A 14,779-nucleotide genomic window follows, 5' to 3' on the forward strand; every position below is an offset into this window, starting at 1 on the left:
TTTTTTTTTGGGGGGGGGGGGGGAAGATCAGCCCTGAGCTAACATCCATGTCAATCCTCCTCTTTTTGCTGAGGAAGACCGGCTCTGAGCTAACATCTGTTGCCAATCCTCCTCCCTTTTTTTTTTTTTTCTCCCTGAAGCCCCAGTAGATAGTTGTATGTCATAGTTGTACATCCTTCTAGTTGCTGTATGTGGGAGCGGCCTCAACATGGCCGGAGAAGCGGTTCGCCGGTGCGCGCCTGGATCCGAACCCGGGCCGCCAGTAGCGGAGCGCGTGCAGTTAACCACTAAGCCACGGGGCCAGCCCCTAGACATCACTTTTGAAGATATTTCTGTAAAGAACAAAGAAATGAGAAAGAGAAAGGAATATGAGGTCAAAGCCATTTACTTGTTTGTTTATATTTATTTTTATAAGACGGGCTTTATTTCAGCATATTTGCAGCGATATGCACATATGTTTGAAGTATTCCTTTATGGGACATTTGAATAAGGTAGTTTTGTCAAAGAAACGTACAGAATTCTAGAAGAAATTGTCACTGTTCTAGGTCATATCGTTCCATGAGGTTAGAAACCGTCTCTAACATATTGAGTAATGTCAGGAAGTTAACTCAAGGGCTTGATAATCTAGGCCATTGGTGTTTAATAGCTGATGTTACAGAATCATTGGCGAGGCTTGTAACTGAACACATCTGTGTAGCTTGGTGTGACATACCATGGCATTTCGTATTTAAAAGAGAAGAAAGCTGGTAACTCAGAAGGAAGAGGTAAATATTGAAAAGCTCTTGTGTAAAGTATGATGGGAGAGGGCTTTAGTGAAGCTCTTGGTCTGTCAATTAAATAAAACCAAGTGGTCTCTCTGTGGTCACCAGATGTGTGCCCCCATGCCCCAGAGTTCAGGCCTCTGCTGCCATCTTTCACCAGAAGGAACCAGAGCTTCCCTGACGGGGTGAGCAGGCCAGGGAACTTGGGGGTAAGACAGCACCAAAGCCCTGAGACCCCTTGTGGTGAAGCAGCAAGGGTGCTTTCAATGACTCACAGGTTCTGTGGAGCTAGGGAAGGAGGGCGGCCTATGGAGAGGACTCCCACTTGGAAGGGAGACCATGGAATGAGGAGGTGAGAAGAAAAATCCGTAATCTCAGCCTTTTTGAAGAAGCTGAGTCTGTAAAAACCCTCAAGTCCTGAAAAAGGAATGTTAACACAGTAGGTTCTAGAAGGTAGTTATGATGCCCATGAGAATTTTCAGTATTGTTTGCTAAAGAAAATGCTATATATTGATGAAACCAAAGTATGAGAGTTTTCTATTAAGATTTTGTTCAACAAGCAAAGTGCCAAACTAATTTATTTTTCCCTATTTTTTAGTCTGTTCAGGCTGCTATAACAAAAATACCATAGAGTGGGTGGCTTATAAACAGTAGAAATTTTTTTTTTTTAAAGATTTTGTTTATTTATTTTTCCCCCAAAGCCCCAGTAGATAGTTGTATGTCATAGTTACACATCCATTCTAGTTGCTGTATGTGGGATGCGGCCTCAGCATGGCCGGAGAAGCAGTGTGTCGGTGCTCGCCCGGGATCCGAACCCGGGCCGCCAGCAGCGGAGCATGCGCACTTAACCGCTAAGCCACGGGGCTGGCCCTAAACAGTAGAAATTTATTTCTCACAATTCTGGAGGCTGGGAAGTCTGAGATCAAGAAGCAGGCAGATTCAATGTCTGGTGAGGCCCGCTTCCCATTCTTACACGGCAGTCTTCTCGCTGTGGCCTCACGCGGCAGAAAGGAAGGGAGAGCTCTCTGGGGTCCCTTTTTTAAAGGCACTAATTGCATTCATGAGGGCTCTGCTGTCGTGACCTAATCACCTCCCAAAGGCCTCACTTCCAAATGCCATCACATTGGGATTAGGTTTCAACATATGAATTTTGGGGAGACACAAACATTCAGTCCACAGCACCCTACAAGCCTATTGATCTGTTCAAGTTGTTTGATTAGATACTCAGAATTTCCAAAGCTTCTGTCTGTTCCAAGTAGTTTTTGATTGGAATGTAGAGTTGATGAATGTGTCAAATAAAAGGTGTCTATAATAGTCTGCAAGAGCTGCTTTAAACTCAATGTCTACACAAGCTTGCCATCCGCCAGAATAAATACCCGGATGACATGTCCGCCTGCCTTTATCATGAAGAAAGGAGGTCTTGTTCTTCGTTTAAAGAAATATTGGGGAAATATTTTAACTAAAGATCAAGGGCAGAGATGCATTGCTGCCCTGGTCCCCTTGTGTCTTTTATTTGAAACTTTCATTTTAATCACCTACTCCCTGTATCCGCTTCTGTTTTCAACTGAAATTGCAGAAGCCAAGCTCTAGTCGTAGATTCTTCGTGCCGTCTGATTCTTGCCAAAATTGACTTTGCCACCTACTTCACACTTGCTGCAATCTTTAGAGGAGAAGTTTCTCTCACACTTGGACTGACCAATAAGTAGCCAGGGAGCATTTCTGGAGAAACTAGAAGACTGACACAAATAAAGAAGCATAAGGCAGCTCAGACAAGGACTTAACGCTGCCCAAGCTGCCTCACTCGCAGAGCCCCAGCCTCTGCCGCCCTCTCCGGCAGACTGGGGGAACCCAACTGTGATACAATAAAACACACATGTGGTCTTCATCCCTGTTCCTCGCACTCAGCTCCTAAAATCCTTGGAATCTCCAGTGTGATAAGAGTGTTCTTTGTATGCTAATAACATGAATAGTGGCTGGGGGCATCGAGGTTGGTCACCAGAAAGACCAAGGCACTATTAGAGGGTTAGAACTTTCAGCCCCACCCTCAGACCCCCAGGAAGGGGAGAGGGGCTGAGCTTGGGTTCATCACCCATAGTCAATAATTTAATCAACCGTGCCTACCTAATGGAACCTCCATAAAAACCCTACACGATGGTGTTTGGAGAGATTCCAGGTTGGTGAACACATCAAGGGGCTAGGAGGGTGGTTTCCCCTGCCCCATACCTTGCCCTATGCGTCTCTTCCAACTGACTGTTTCTGAGTTGAATCCTTTCTGATAAAAACTGGTAATCATAAGAAAAGTGCTTTCCTGAGTTCTGTGAGTTGTCCTAGTGAATTTTCACACCCGAGGAGGTTTTTGTGGGAACTCCCTGAATTTATGGCCAGTTGGTCAGAAGTACCAGTAACAACCTAGGACTTGCGACTGGTGTCTCAAGTGGGGGCAGTCTTGTGGGACTGAGCCCTTAACTTGGGGGGTCTGATGCTAACTCTGGGTGGACAGTGTCAGAATTGAGCTGAATTGTAGGACACACAGCTGGAGAGGTGGTGTTGGACAAGACGCATTTGGTGTCAGAAGTGTCATGAGTAAAAGCAGCTCACCAGCCACGGAGGCCTGCAGCTGGGAGAGGAGAGGAGAAGAGTGGGGGTGTGAAGACTCAGGTAGGACCCATGTCGTGGGCCAGCATAGCCCTCACACTGCAAAATGTCACATTTAACGGATAGATATTGACAATTACTATTTGTACTTTCTATAAACTCATAAGAGGAAAAGCAAACCTATGCCTTCAGGAGGGAACAGCAATTGGGCAAGTGTTCAGGCTGGATCCAATCACTGAGCAGCCAGGCCAAGGACGGGTACAAAATAATGGTAACTTCGCTGGTTTGAGAGGAAGAGGAAATGAGGTGACTATGTAAAACTCCTAGCGCAGTGCCTGGAACACGATAGACTTGTCCATAGTCATCACAGCAGAGAGAAGAAACCCAGGTTTCTTGATTCTCAGTCAACTATTAATTTTCCTTTCCTTTTGCGGCCTGAAAACCTGTTCATTTCAATGAAATCCTGGGATTAGAATCAAGCAAACAGAGCAGAAGATGCTTCACGATAATGAGATGCTGCTGGGGAGACAGAAAATTATAAAATCTCAACCCACTACATGGAAATGCAAACACGTTTCATTTATTCACGGTCACTGACGTCTTTATGGGAGCTGGAACGTCCAGCACATCCAAACAACACATGATTAGTCTCCATAATAGAAACGAAAGACGCTCCCAGTGAACTAATCAGCTAATCACGCTGCAGACACTGTTCAGTGCTTTTCCACAACAAATGTGGTGTTCGACTGGTCCCCTGATGCCTCCCACTAATGCCCACGTGGGGCGTCATCTGTCCCAGCACCTGCTAGTTTCAGATGTGTCAGCATCCTCGGTCAGCGCAGCCTGACACCTTTCAGGTACTGGGCTCGGCTCCAGGCCCTTGGGGGATCAGACCTGGTTCCAGTTCATCAGAGATCACGATGAGATTGAAGAGTACTGGCTGGCTTGTTTACTTGATTAAAAAAAGAAAAAACTCCACTGTTACAGAACAAAGAGTGAAAGCAAGCCCCCTGGGCCTGGACCTGCTCTTGGCTCCATTATTTTACTTACATATTTTATAATGCTTAGTCAATATGGAAAACTGCGCTATTGCTTAGCAACCAAAATGGCACAGAAAATTAGATCTGAAAGACCCATGAAAATAAGCAGGATTCCAAAGGGAGATACAGTAAAGAGAAAGGTCCAGAATGACTAAGCTCAAGGCTGACTCCCCTCTGAGCCTTCACGTGGCTCTAATAGTAACCATAGTTAACCCGAATTGAGCACTTTGTGGGTGAGGCATTGCACAGCATGTTATACATTATCTCATTTATTCCTTACAGCTGATTACCTCTGTTTCCTCACAAGAAAATAGAGGCACAGAGAGATAAGTGTTGGTCAAAGTCGCTCAGCCAGTAAGCAGTGGGTCCAGAATTTGAACTCCAGACCCCGGCTTTTGGGCATCATGAGTACTGACCCAAGAGTGCAGCTCCCTGTGCCCAAAACATCCAAATCATGCGGTTTACAGGAACAGATGTGATTCAGGGCTAAATAGTTCAGATGGTGAACTCGATTTTTTCCTTCACTGGGAGACACGGCCATAGATCACTGGAGCCAAGATGGAAGCCCCTGTTTTGTTCCGTTATTTTTACAAAATGGATAAAGCATCATTGTTTTTAGCGATTGTAAAATAAAATACATGCTTATTAGAAAATAGGCAAATGTATAGGCCTGTAGAAAGTGAAACTCCCCCCCCAACACCTAGCCATACACACTGCCATTCGCCACAGATGCCAGAGATAATCACTGTTAATAATTTTCTCTAAACGTATATATTTCTTAAAAATAAATGCAGCAGACTTCTGTTTCCAGCCAAAACAAAATAGCTCGTATTAAACCAACTCTTGCATTGAGAACAAGTAGAAACACTGGTTTAATAAAACCAAAAGTAAAAATCTGTTTGAGGGACAAATCTTCCATACAGAAGAATTTCGAATTAGGTAAGTGGACACTTGTCCCTCCAGTGGGTGGAGCTTAATTCTCCATAAGTATGAACTGTTCATAGAGAGGCACTTCTAAAGAATATAGTACAGAAAGGGAAAAACAGTAACTTTTCAGTAGAGAAATCTGACAGACACTACTTTAACTGAGTGATCAAGATTAACATCACTAGTAATAAGTCATGTTGACAACATTTATGTCTTAGTTCAGGCTGCAATAACAAAATACCATAGTCTGCATGGCTTAAACAACAGACGTTTATATCTTACAGTTCTGGAGGCTGGAAATCCAAGATCGAGATGATGGCAGATTTGGTTCTTGGTGAGAGCGCTCATCCTGGCTCACAGACGACTGCTTTCTCACTGTGTTCTCGCACGGTGGAGAGGGAGAGAAGCAAACTCTCAGGTGTATAATTATGGGCACTAATTCCATCCTGGTGGCCCCACCCTCATGACCTCATTGAAACCTAATTACCTCCCAAAGGCCTCACCTCCAAATACCACCACATTGGGGGTTAGTGCTTCAACATATGAATCTGGGGGTCACAGCATTCAGTCCACAACACGTACCCACTGATGTGATGTAATGAGAAGAGTACTTAGCATCTGTGGTATTCTTCCCCAAAACCAACAACCCAGTCTAATAATGAGAAAACATTAGACAAACCCAAACTGAGAGACACTCTAGAAAATATCTGACCAGTACTCTTCAAAACTATCAAGGTCATGAAAAACAAATAGAGACTGATAAAAGTGTTACAGACCAGGTTACACATGTGGTAACTAAACATAATGTAGTCACCTGGATTAGATATTGGAACATATCTAAGGACATCATGAAAAACGTGATGAAATCTGAATAATCTGTAGATTGTTTAATAACATTGTATCAATGTTAACTTACTAGTTTTGGCAAATGTAACAAAGTTAGGTAAGATGTTAACATTAAGGGAAACTGGATGAAAGACATATGGGAACTCTACACTATTTTGCAACTTTCTGTAACTAAAAAAATATTACACAATAAGAAGTTTACCCTAACATTTTTGCTGTTGTTTTAAGATAGCTAGGACTTAAATAGCTTAATTCCAGAGAAAAGGGAGGTGCATTGAAGTGAGCTGGCAATACGCCTGGCTCCCCTTTGAGGCATTAGCCGTTAGGCTAGCTAATGCCGGAGGGCTGAGACTCAGCCTTCCCCTGGGGTCTTAGCTGATTCGTAAGCAGTGTTGGGCCTGAAGGTATGGAAGCTGAGCAGAGTCCTCAGCAGACTGACACACTAGGGGGACGAAAGGTGAAGTTCAGAGTTTACCAGTGAGAAGTAAAGACCCCAGAGCTCCAATTAGTATTCCAGAAGTGCTACACCCTAGGAATAAAGGTGAAATGGAAATAGTCTGACCCTTCTAAAGACTAAAACTTGGTTTCAAACCAACTCAGGCTCAACCTGGATTAAGGTAATCTGTACGTATTCCAACTGGCTGCCAGAGGCCCACGTAAATCCTTTCTGGAGGAAAGTGACACCATGAGAGCCTCAAATTATCTCTGCAATTCTTTATACACAATGCCTGGCATTCAGTCAAAAATTTTAGTGACATGGGATATGATGAAAAGGCCAAACATACAGGCTATTGGAGTTTCAGAATGAGACAAAAAGAGAGAATGGGGAAGCAGCACTATTTGAAGAGAGCATGGCAGAATGATAAAAGACATCATCATAGATCCAAGAAGCTCCATGAATGCCAAAAAGAATAAACATAAAGAAAAACACAAGTAGTTACACTGCACTAAGACTGCTGAAAATCAAAGACAAAGAAAACTCTTAAAAGCAGCCAGAGGAGGGACCGGCCCGGTGGTGCAAACAGTTAAGTGCGCGCACTCTGCTGCAGCGGCTTGGGGTTTGCCAGTTCAGATCCTGGGTGTGCACTGACGCACCGCTTGTCAAGCCATGCTGTGGCAGCGTCCCATATAAAGTAAAGGAAGATGGGCACAGATGGTAGCCCAGGGCCAGTCTTCCTCAGCAAAAAAGAGGAGGATTGGCAGATGTTAGCTCAGGGCCAATCTTCCTCACAAAAGAAAAAAAGAAAAAAACAGCCAGAGGAAAAAACACACATAACTCTCAAAAGAACCACAGTAAGACTGACGATTTTTCAACAGAAATTATGGAAGCCTCAAGGATAATGGAATGGAGACTTTATGGATCTCAAACAAACTGCCAACCTAGAATTCTATTCTCAGTGAAAATATCTTTCCAAAATGCAGGTAAAATGAAAATATTTTCAGTAAAACAAAAACTGAGAGAATGCATCTCTTAGCAGATGGGAATAAACGAAATACTAAAGAAGGTTTTTTAACAGAAGGAAACATATCTAAAGATGGAGGCACAATAATGTGAGAACGAATGATGAACAGCAGAAATGTAAGTATATGATTGAATCTAAATGAAAACTGAATAAAATAATAATAATAATAGTCTCAGTGTTTAAAGTGTATGTGGTGGGCCGGCCCCATGGCGTAGTGGTTAAGTGCGCTCCCTCTGCTGCTGGCAGCCCGGGTTTGGATCCCGGGCGCACACCAATGCACTGCTTGTCAAGCCATGCTGAAGTGGCGTCCCATGTAGAGTGGAGGAAGATGGGCACAGATGTTGGCCCAGAGCCGGTCTTCCTCAGCAAAAAGAGGAGGATTGGCATGGATGTTGGCTCAGGGCTGATCTTCCCCACAAAAATAATAATAATAATAATACAATACAATAAAATAAAATAGATGTAAATGTTTAAAAAATAGAATAAAATAAAATAAAGTATATGTGGGATTGAAACACAAGATAGAGAGAAGCACTTCCTTTTGGTGGAGTAATGATGTCCAAAAATCCTCTCCTTCACAACAGCAATGAGGACACTGGGAAAAATTGTAAAAAATCAGCTTTTACAGAACTTTGGAAATTAACCACCAGCTTTCAACAATGAAGGAGCTTTTATTTAAGAAAAAATGTTGAATCTCAGAAAGAAGAGTAAGCTTTGTAGCGTTTTAACTTGCCCTGTTCCCATACCCTCTCTTCAGCTCTACGGTTGGCTTGAAAACCAGAAGCCTCACAGCCATGACGGCTGTTAAAACCAGTAGCCTCGCAGCCACTGGAGAGGTTAGAACAGGTTTGAAGTTCCTGACAAAGACTGCCTCAGAGATTTGTCACTATTGGACCCGTCTGACAGCCCCCTGGAAAAACCCCATTCTCACAGCTTGTCTTTATTTGAGCTGACTCAGAGCTCACTCAGTAAGAAAAACTCTATCCCCAGGGTATTTCTCGAAGGCAATCAACAGCAATTGTTTAAACTCACAGCTGCCTGAGGAGGTCATATCGAAAGGGCAAACAAGGAGCTGGCCCAAAAAATGTAAAAGGAAAGTCTAGGGAATGAGATGTCCATAAAGGGCTTTGAAAAGCTCCAACACATTCCTGTCCAGATGTTGGACTTACTAGACACAGTCTTTAAATAAGCTATAATAAATATGTTTAAAGAACAAAAGGAGGGGGCCGGCCCAGTGGCACAAGCAGTTAAGTGCACACAATCTACTGCAGCGGCCCGGGGTTCGCACATTCGGATCCCGGGCATGCACCGATGCACCGTTTGGTAAGCCAGGCTGTGGCAGCGTCCCATATAAAGTAGAGGAAGATGGGCATGGGCGTTAGCCCAGGGTCAGTCTTCCTCAGCAAAAAAAGAGGAGGATTGGCAGATGTTAGCACAGGGCTGATCTTCCTCACACACACACACACAAAAGAACAAAAGGAGGCCATATCTAAAGAATTAAAGAAAAGTATGCAAATGATGTCTTGCCAAATAGAAAATATCACTAGAAAGAAAGAAATTATTTTTAAAAAACAGAAATTCTAGAGTTGAAAAGTATAATAACTGAAATAAAAAATTCACTAGAGAGGCTGAACAGCAGATCTGAGTCAGTAAAAGAAATAATTAGCATACTTGAAGATAGGTCAATGAGATTATCCAATCTCAAGAACAAAAAGGAAAAAAGAATGAAGAACAATGAACAGAGCTTCAGTGACCCAGGGACACAATCAAGTGTACCAGCATATACATAATGGGAGCCCCAGAAGGAGAGAGGAGAGAGAAAGGGGCAGAAAGAATATTTTAAGAAACGATGGCCCCCAAACTTCCCAAATTTGATTTAAAAAATTAATCTATGCATCCAAGAATCTCACTGATTCCAAGTAGAAAAAACTAAAAAAGAGCCATATCAAGACACTTCACAGCCAAACTTCCAAAGGACAAACAGGAAATCTTGAAGGCAGCAAGGAAAAAAAAAAAAAAAAAACTCATCACATGCAAGGGATCTACAATAGGATTAATACCTGACTTCTCATCAGAAACTAAGGAGGTCAGAAAGCAGTGTAATGACATAGCTAATAAGCTGGGGGTGGAGAGAGACTATCGACCAATAATTATATTTCCAGGAAAACTATATTTCAAAAATTTTGACACTATCAGAGAATTCATCACTAATAGACCTGCTTTATAATAAATACTAAAGGGAATCTTTAAGGCTGAAATGAAAAAACACTAGACAATAACATGAATACACACAAAGAAATATAGATCACCAGTGAAACTAGCTACATAGGTAAATAAAAAGACAGCATAGGGGCCCCCCTGGTGGCATAGCAGTCCAGTGCAAGCTCTCCACTTTGGTGGCCCGGGGTTCACAGGTTCAGATCCTGGGCACACACCAATGTGCCGCTTGTCCAGCCATGCTATGGCAGTGCCCCATATAAAAAAAAAAGTAGATGGGCACAGATGTTAGCCCAGGGCCAATCTTCCTCAGCAAAAAGAGGAGGATTGGCATTGGATGTTAGCTCAGGGCTGATCTGCCTCACAAAAAATAAATAAATAAATAAAATAAAAGGCAGAATAAATGTATTTTTGTTTGTAACTCTTTTCTTCTCCTATCTGATTTAAAAGACAATCACATAAAACAATAATTATAAAACTATGTTAACGGTCTTGTAATGTATAAAGATCCAGTTTGTATGAAAACAATAATACAAAGGAGGGGGGAGGGGATGGAGTTATACTGAAGCAAAGTTTTTGTATAAGATTGAAATGAAGTTGATATTAATCCAAACTAAATTGTTTTAAATGAAGATGTTAATTGTAATTCTCAGGGAAACCACTAAGAAATACTCAAAAAAGCATAGTACAAGAAACAAGAAGGAAATTAAGATGGTACACAATAAAATATCTATTTAATTCAAAAGGTATGTAGATACCTTGTAGGTAGATATGTAGAGAGATATGTAGAAAACAAATACCAAAATGGCAGGCATAAATCCAACTTTATTAGTAATTACATTAAATATAAATGGATTAAATACTCCAATCAAAAGACAGAGATTGGCATAATGGATTTGTTTTTAATGATCCAACTCTGCTGTGTACAAGAGACATATTTTAGATTCAAAGATGCAATAGGTTGAAAATAAAAGGATGGAAAAAGATATACCATGCAAATATTAGCCAAAGACTGCTGGAGTGGCTATACTAATATTAGACAAAACAAACATTAAGATAAAAATATTTACTAAAGACAAAGAAAGGTATTTTATACCGATGAAAGATTCAATCCATCAGAAAGATGTAACAATTATAAACATGTATGTATCTAACAACAGAACCCTAAAACACATAGAGTACAGGAGAAAATGTGTAAAATAGGATAAAGGGAAGGAGGAGGATAAATGAAGTTAAAATGTTCTAAGGACCTTCCTTCATCCAGAAATATATAATAATATATAATATATAATAAAATATATAATAAATATAAATAATTTATATTATATTATAAAATAATTATATTATAAAAATATTATATTATAAAATAATTTATATTAGATTCCAATAGTCAAAGATGCATATTGTAATCCCTATTGTAACCCCTTAAAGAACAAAAGATTGTAACCCCTAGTGTAACCCCTTAAAGAACAAAAGGTATAACTAACTAATAGAAAAGGAAAATGTATTTAAAAAATTATTGATTAATCCAGGAGAAGAGAAGAAAAGAAATATGAACATTAAACCAGTCAGTTACAGAGGAAAATGGTAGATTTAAAATCTCAATGTATCAATAGCAATATTAAGTGTAAATGGACTAAATATGCTAATTAAAATATAAAGATTGTCAGTCTAGATTTAAAAAACTATATGTGGTTTTTTAGAGATGATCTTAAATATAAGGATACACAAAAGTTAGATATAAGAGAATAAGAAAATATATAGACATTAATATTAATCAAAAGGAAACATTGACCAAAAGGAAACTAGAGAGGCTATTCTAATATCAGACAAACTAAACTTTAAGCTAGAAGCATTATCAGAAATAGAGAGAGGCATTTCATAATAGTAAAAAGGTCAATCCACTAACAAGATCTAACAACTCTAAGTCTGCAAGCACCTAATCACATCTCCTCTAAAAATGTAAAGTAAAATCTATAGAATTTAAAGGGAAATAAATTCACGTCATACTGGGAGATTTGAACAAAACTTTCTCAATTGATAAAGTGAATACACAAAAAAATCAATAAGTATATAGATAAACAACATAATTAACACATTTCACCCAATTAACATATAGAACTCTATGCTCAACAATGGCATAATATACATTTTCAAGTGTACATGGAAAAATTTTAAAAGTGAAGGTATGCTTAGCCATAAAACAAGTCACAACAAATTTCAGAGAATTAAAATCATATAGGGTGTATGTCTCTGACTATAGTGAAAAGAAGCTAGATGCGAATTACAGAAAGAAAACTAGGAAAGTCTACAAAAGTTTTCAAATTAAGCAGTATATTTATCAATAACCCATAGGACAGAAAAGAAATTACAATAGAAATTAGAGAGTATTTTGAAGAGAATTATACTATAAAAACAGCATATCAATACTTCTGGGTTGCAGCTTAGGCCATATTTAGAGAAAATTGTATAGCTTCAAATGCATGTATCAGAAAAAAAGAAATACCAAAAATCAATTATCTAAGTATCCCAAAACAAGTAGTTGGAAAATTGCAAATTACATGCAAAGAAAGTAGAAGGGAGGAAATGATAAAGATAACAACAGAGATTCATGAAGTTGAAAACAAATATACAATAAAGAACATTTTAAAATTCAAATTTATAAGCCCCTAGCAAAACTGATCTAGAATAAAAATGGGAAAGACAAAAATATCAATATAGGAACAAATGGGAGCATCATTACAGATCCCATGTATTAGGAAGATAGCAGAAGAATATTATAAACAATATGACAGTGAAGTTGAACATTTAAATAAAATAGATAAATTCCTAGAAAAACACAATTCACCAAAACTGACACAAGGTAAAAAAAGGGAAGATATAAAAAATATCTTAACCATGTTTATTAAAGAATTCAAATCTGTAGTTAGAACCCTTCCTACAATGAAAATTCCAGACCCAGGTGGCTTCCTTAGTGATACACTGAGCATTTGAAGAAGAAATAACACCAGTCATACAAAAACTCTTTTGGAAAATAGATGAAGGAACATTTCCCACCTTGTGTTATGAGATCACATAACCTTCATCCCAAAACCTGACAAGGACATTACAGCCAAGGAAAACTATCCACCAATCTTTCTTAGAAACACAGATGGGCAAAAAAATCTTTTAGATTTTGTTTTACAAGAAAATAGCAAATCAAATCTAGCAACATATAAAAAGGGTAACATACCAAGACCAAGTTGGGTTTATTCCAGGAACGAAAGGTCGGGATAACAGCTAAAAATCTATCACTTTCTCTCAGTATATTAGCAACATGAAGGAGGAAATCGCACAAAACATGGATAGATACAGAAAAAGCATTTGCTAAAATTCAAGCCCATTCACAATAAACACAGAGAAGACTAGAAATAGAAGGAAACATTTTTTTTTACTTAAAAAAATTATTTTAGACTTACAGAAAATTTACCTACACTACAAAAATAGTGCAGGAAATTCCTGCATACTCTTAACACAGCTTCCCCTAATCTTAGCATCTTACATACCCACAGTACAATTATTGAGACCAGGAAATTAACATTAATACAATATGATTAACTAATTTATAGACCTTATTCATATTTTGCTAGTTTCCCTATTAATGTCCTTTTCTGATCTAGGATCCAATCTAAGATCCCACCTTGCATTTACTTGTCATGTCTACTTACTTTCCTCCCATCTGAGACAGTTCCTCCGTCTTTCTTTGTCTTTCGTGACCTAAACAATTTTGAAGAGTACTTCATTTTGTAAACTGTCCCTCAATGTGGGTTTGTCTGATGTTTTCCCATGATTAGATTGAGGTTATACAGTTTGTCAAGAATATTACAAAGTGATGTGCCAGAAGGGAACTTTCTTAATCTGATAAAGGATACGCTCAAAAAATCCACAGCACACTTCATACCCAAGAGGATGGCTATAGTCAAAAAAGTGGAAAATAACAAGTGTTGATGAGGATATGGAGAAATCGGAACCCTCATATATTGCTGGTGGGAATGTAAAATGGTTCAGTTGCTGTGTAAAACAGGTTGGTGATTCTTAAAAAAAAAAAACCAGTTCGGTGGTTAAACATAGAATTACCACATGGCCCCGTAATTCCACTCCTATGTATATACACAAAAGAATTGAAAACAGATACTCAAACAGATCCTTATACATGAATGTTCATAGCAGCACTATTCACAACAGCCAAAAAGAAGAAAGCAACTCAAATATCCATCAACAGATGACTAGATAAACAAATTGTGGTATATATACATAATAGAATATTATTACACCATCAAAAGGAATGAAGTACTAATACATGCTACAACATGGATGAATCTTGAAAACGTCATGATAAGTGAAAAAGTCAAACACAAAAGGTAACATATTTTGTGATTTCATTTATATGAAATATTCAGAATAGGTAAATCCATAGGGACAGAATGTAGATTGGTGTTGCCAGAGACAGGGGTTTTGGGGAAACGAGGAGTAATTGCTTAATGGGTACAGGCTTTTATGTTGGAGTAAAGGAAATGTTTTGGAGCTAGACAGAGATGGTGGTTGCACAACATTGTAAATTACTGAATGTCACTGAATTGTTCTCTGGAAAGTCATTAATTTTATGTTATGTGAATTTCACCTCAAATTTTAAAATTCTACAGCACACATTGTCCTTAATGGTGAAATATTAAAAGCATTCCACTGAGATCAGACCAAAGATGACCGTTATCACCAGTCCAGTTTCACACTGGAGCAGAGGTCTCAGCCAGTGCAACAGCTATAAAGAAGAGGAGGAGGAGGAGGAAGAATGCTATACAGAAATGCATGTGAATAAACCGCTAGTTCACCCAGATGGACCTCATAACGTTGAGTGAGAGAAACTGAACATAAAAGAGTACATACTTTATGA

The sequence above is a fragment of the Ceratotherium simum genome, chromosome 30 (genome assembly GCF_057802395.1).
Source record: "Ceratotherium simum simum isolate JZ-2026a chromosome 30, ASM5780239v1, whole genome shotgun sequence".
In the NCBI taxonomy this organism is placed as follows: Eukaryota; Metazoa; Chordata; class Mammalia; order Perissodactyla; family Rhinocerotidae; genus Ceratotherium; species Ceratotherium simum.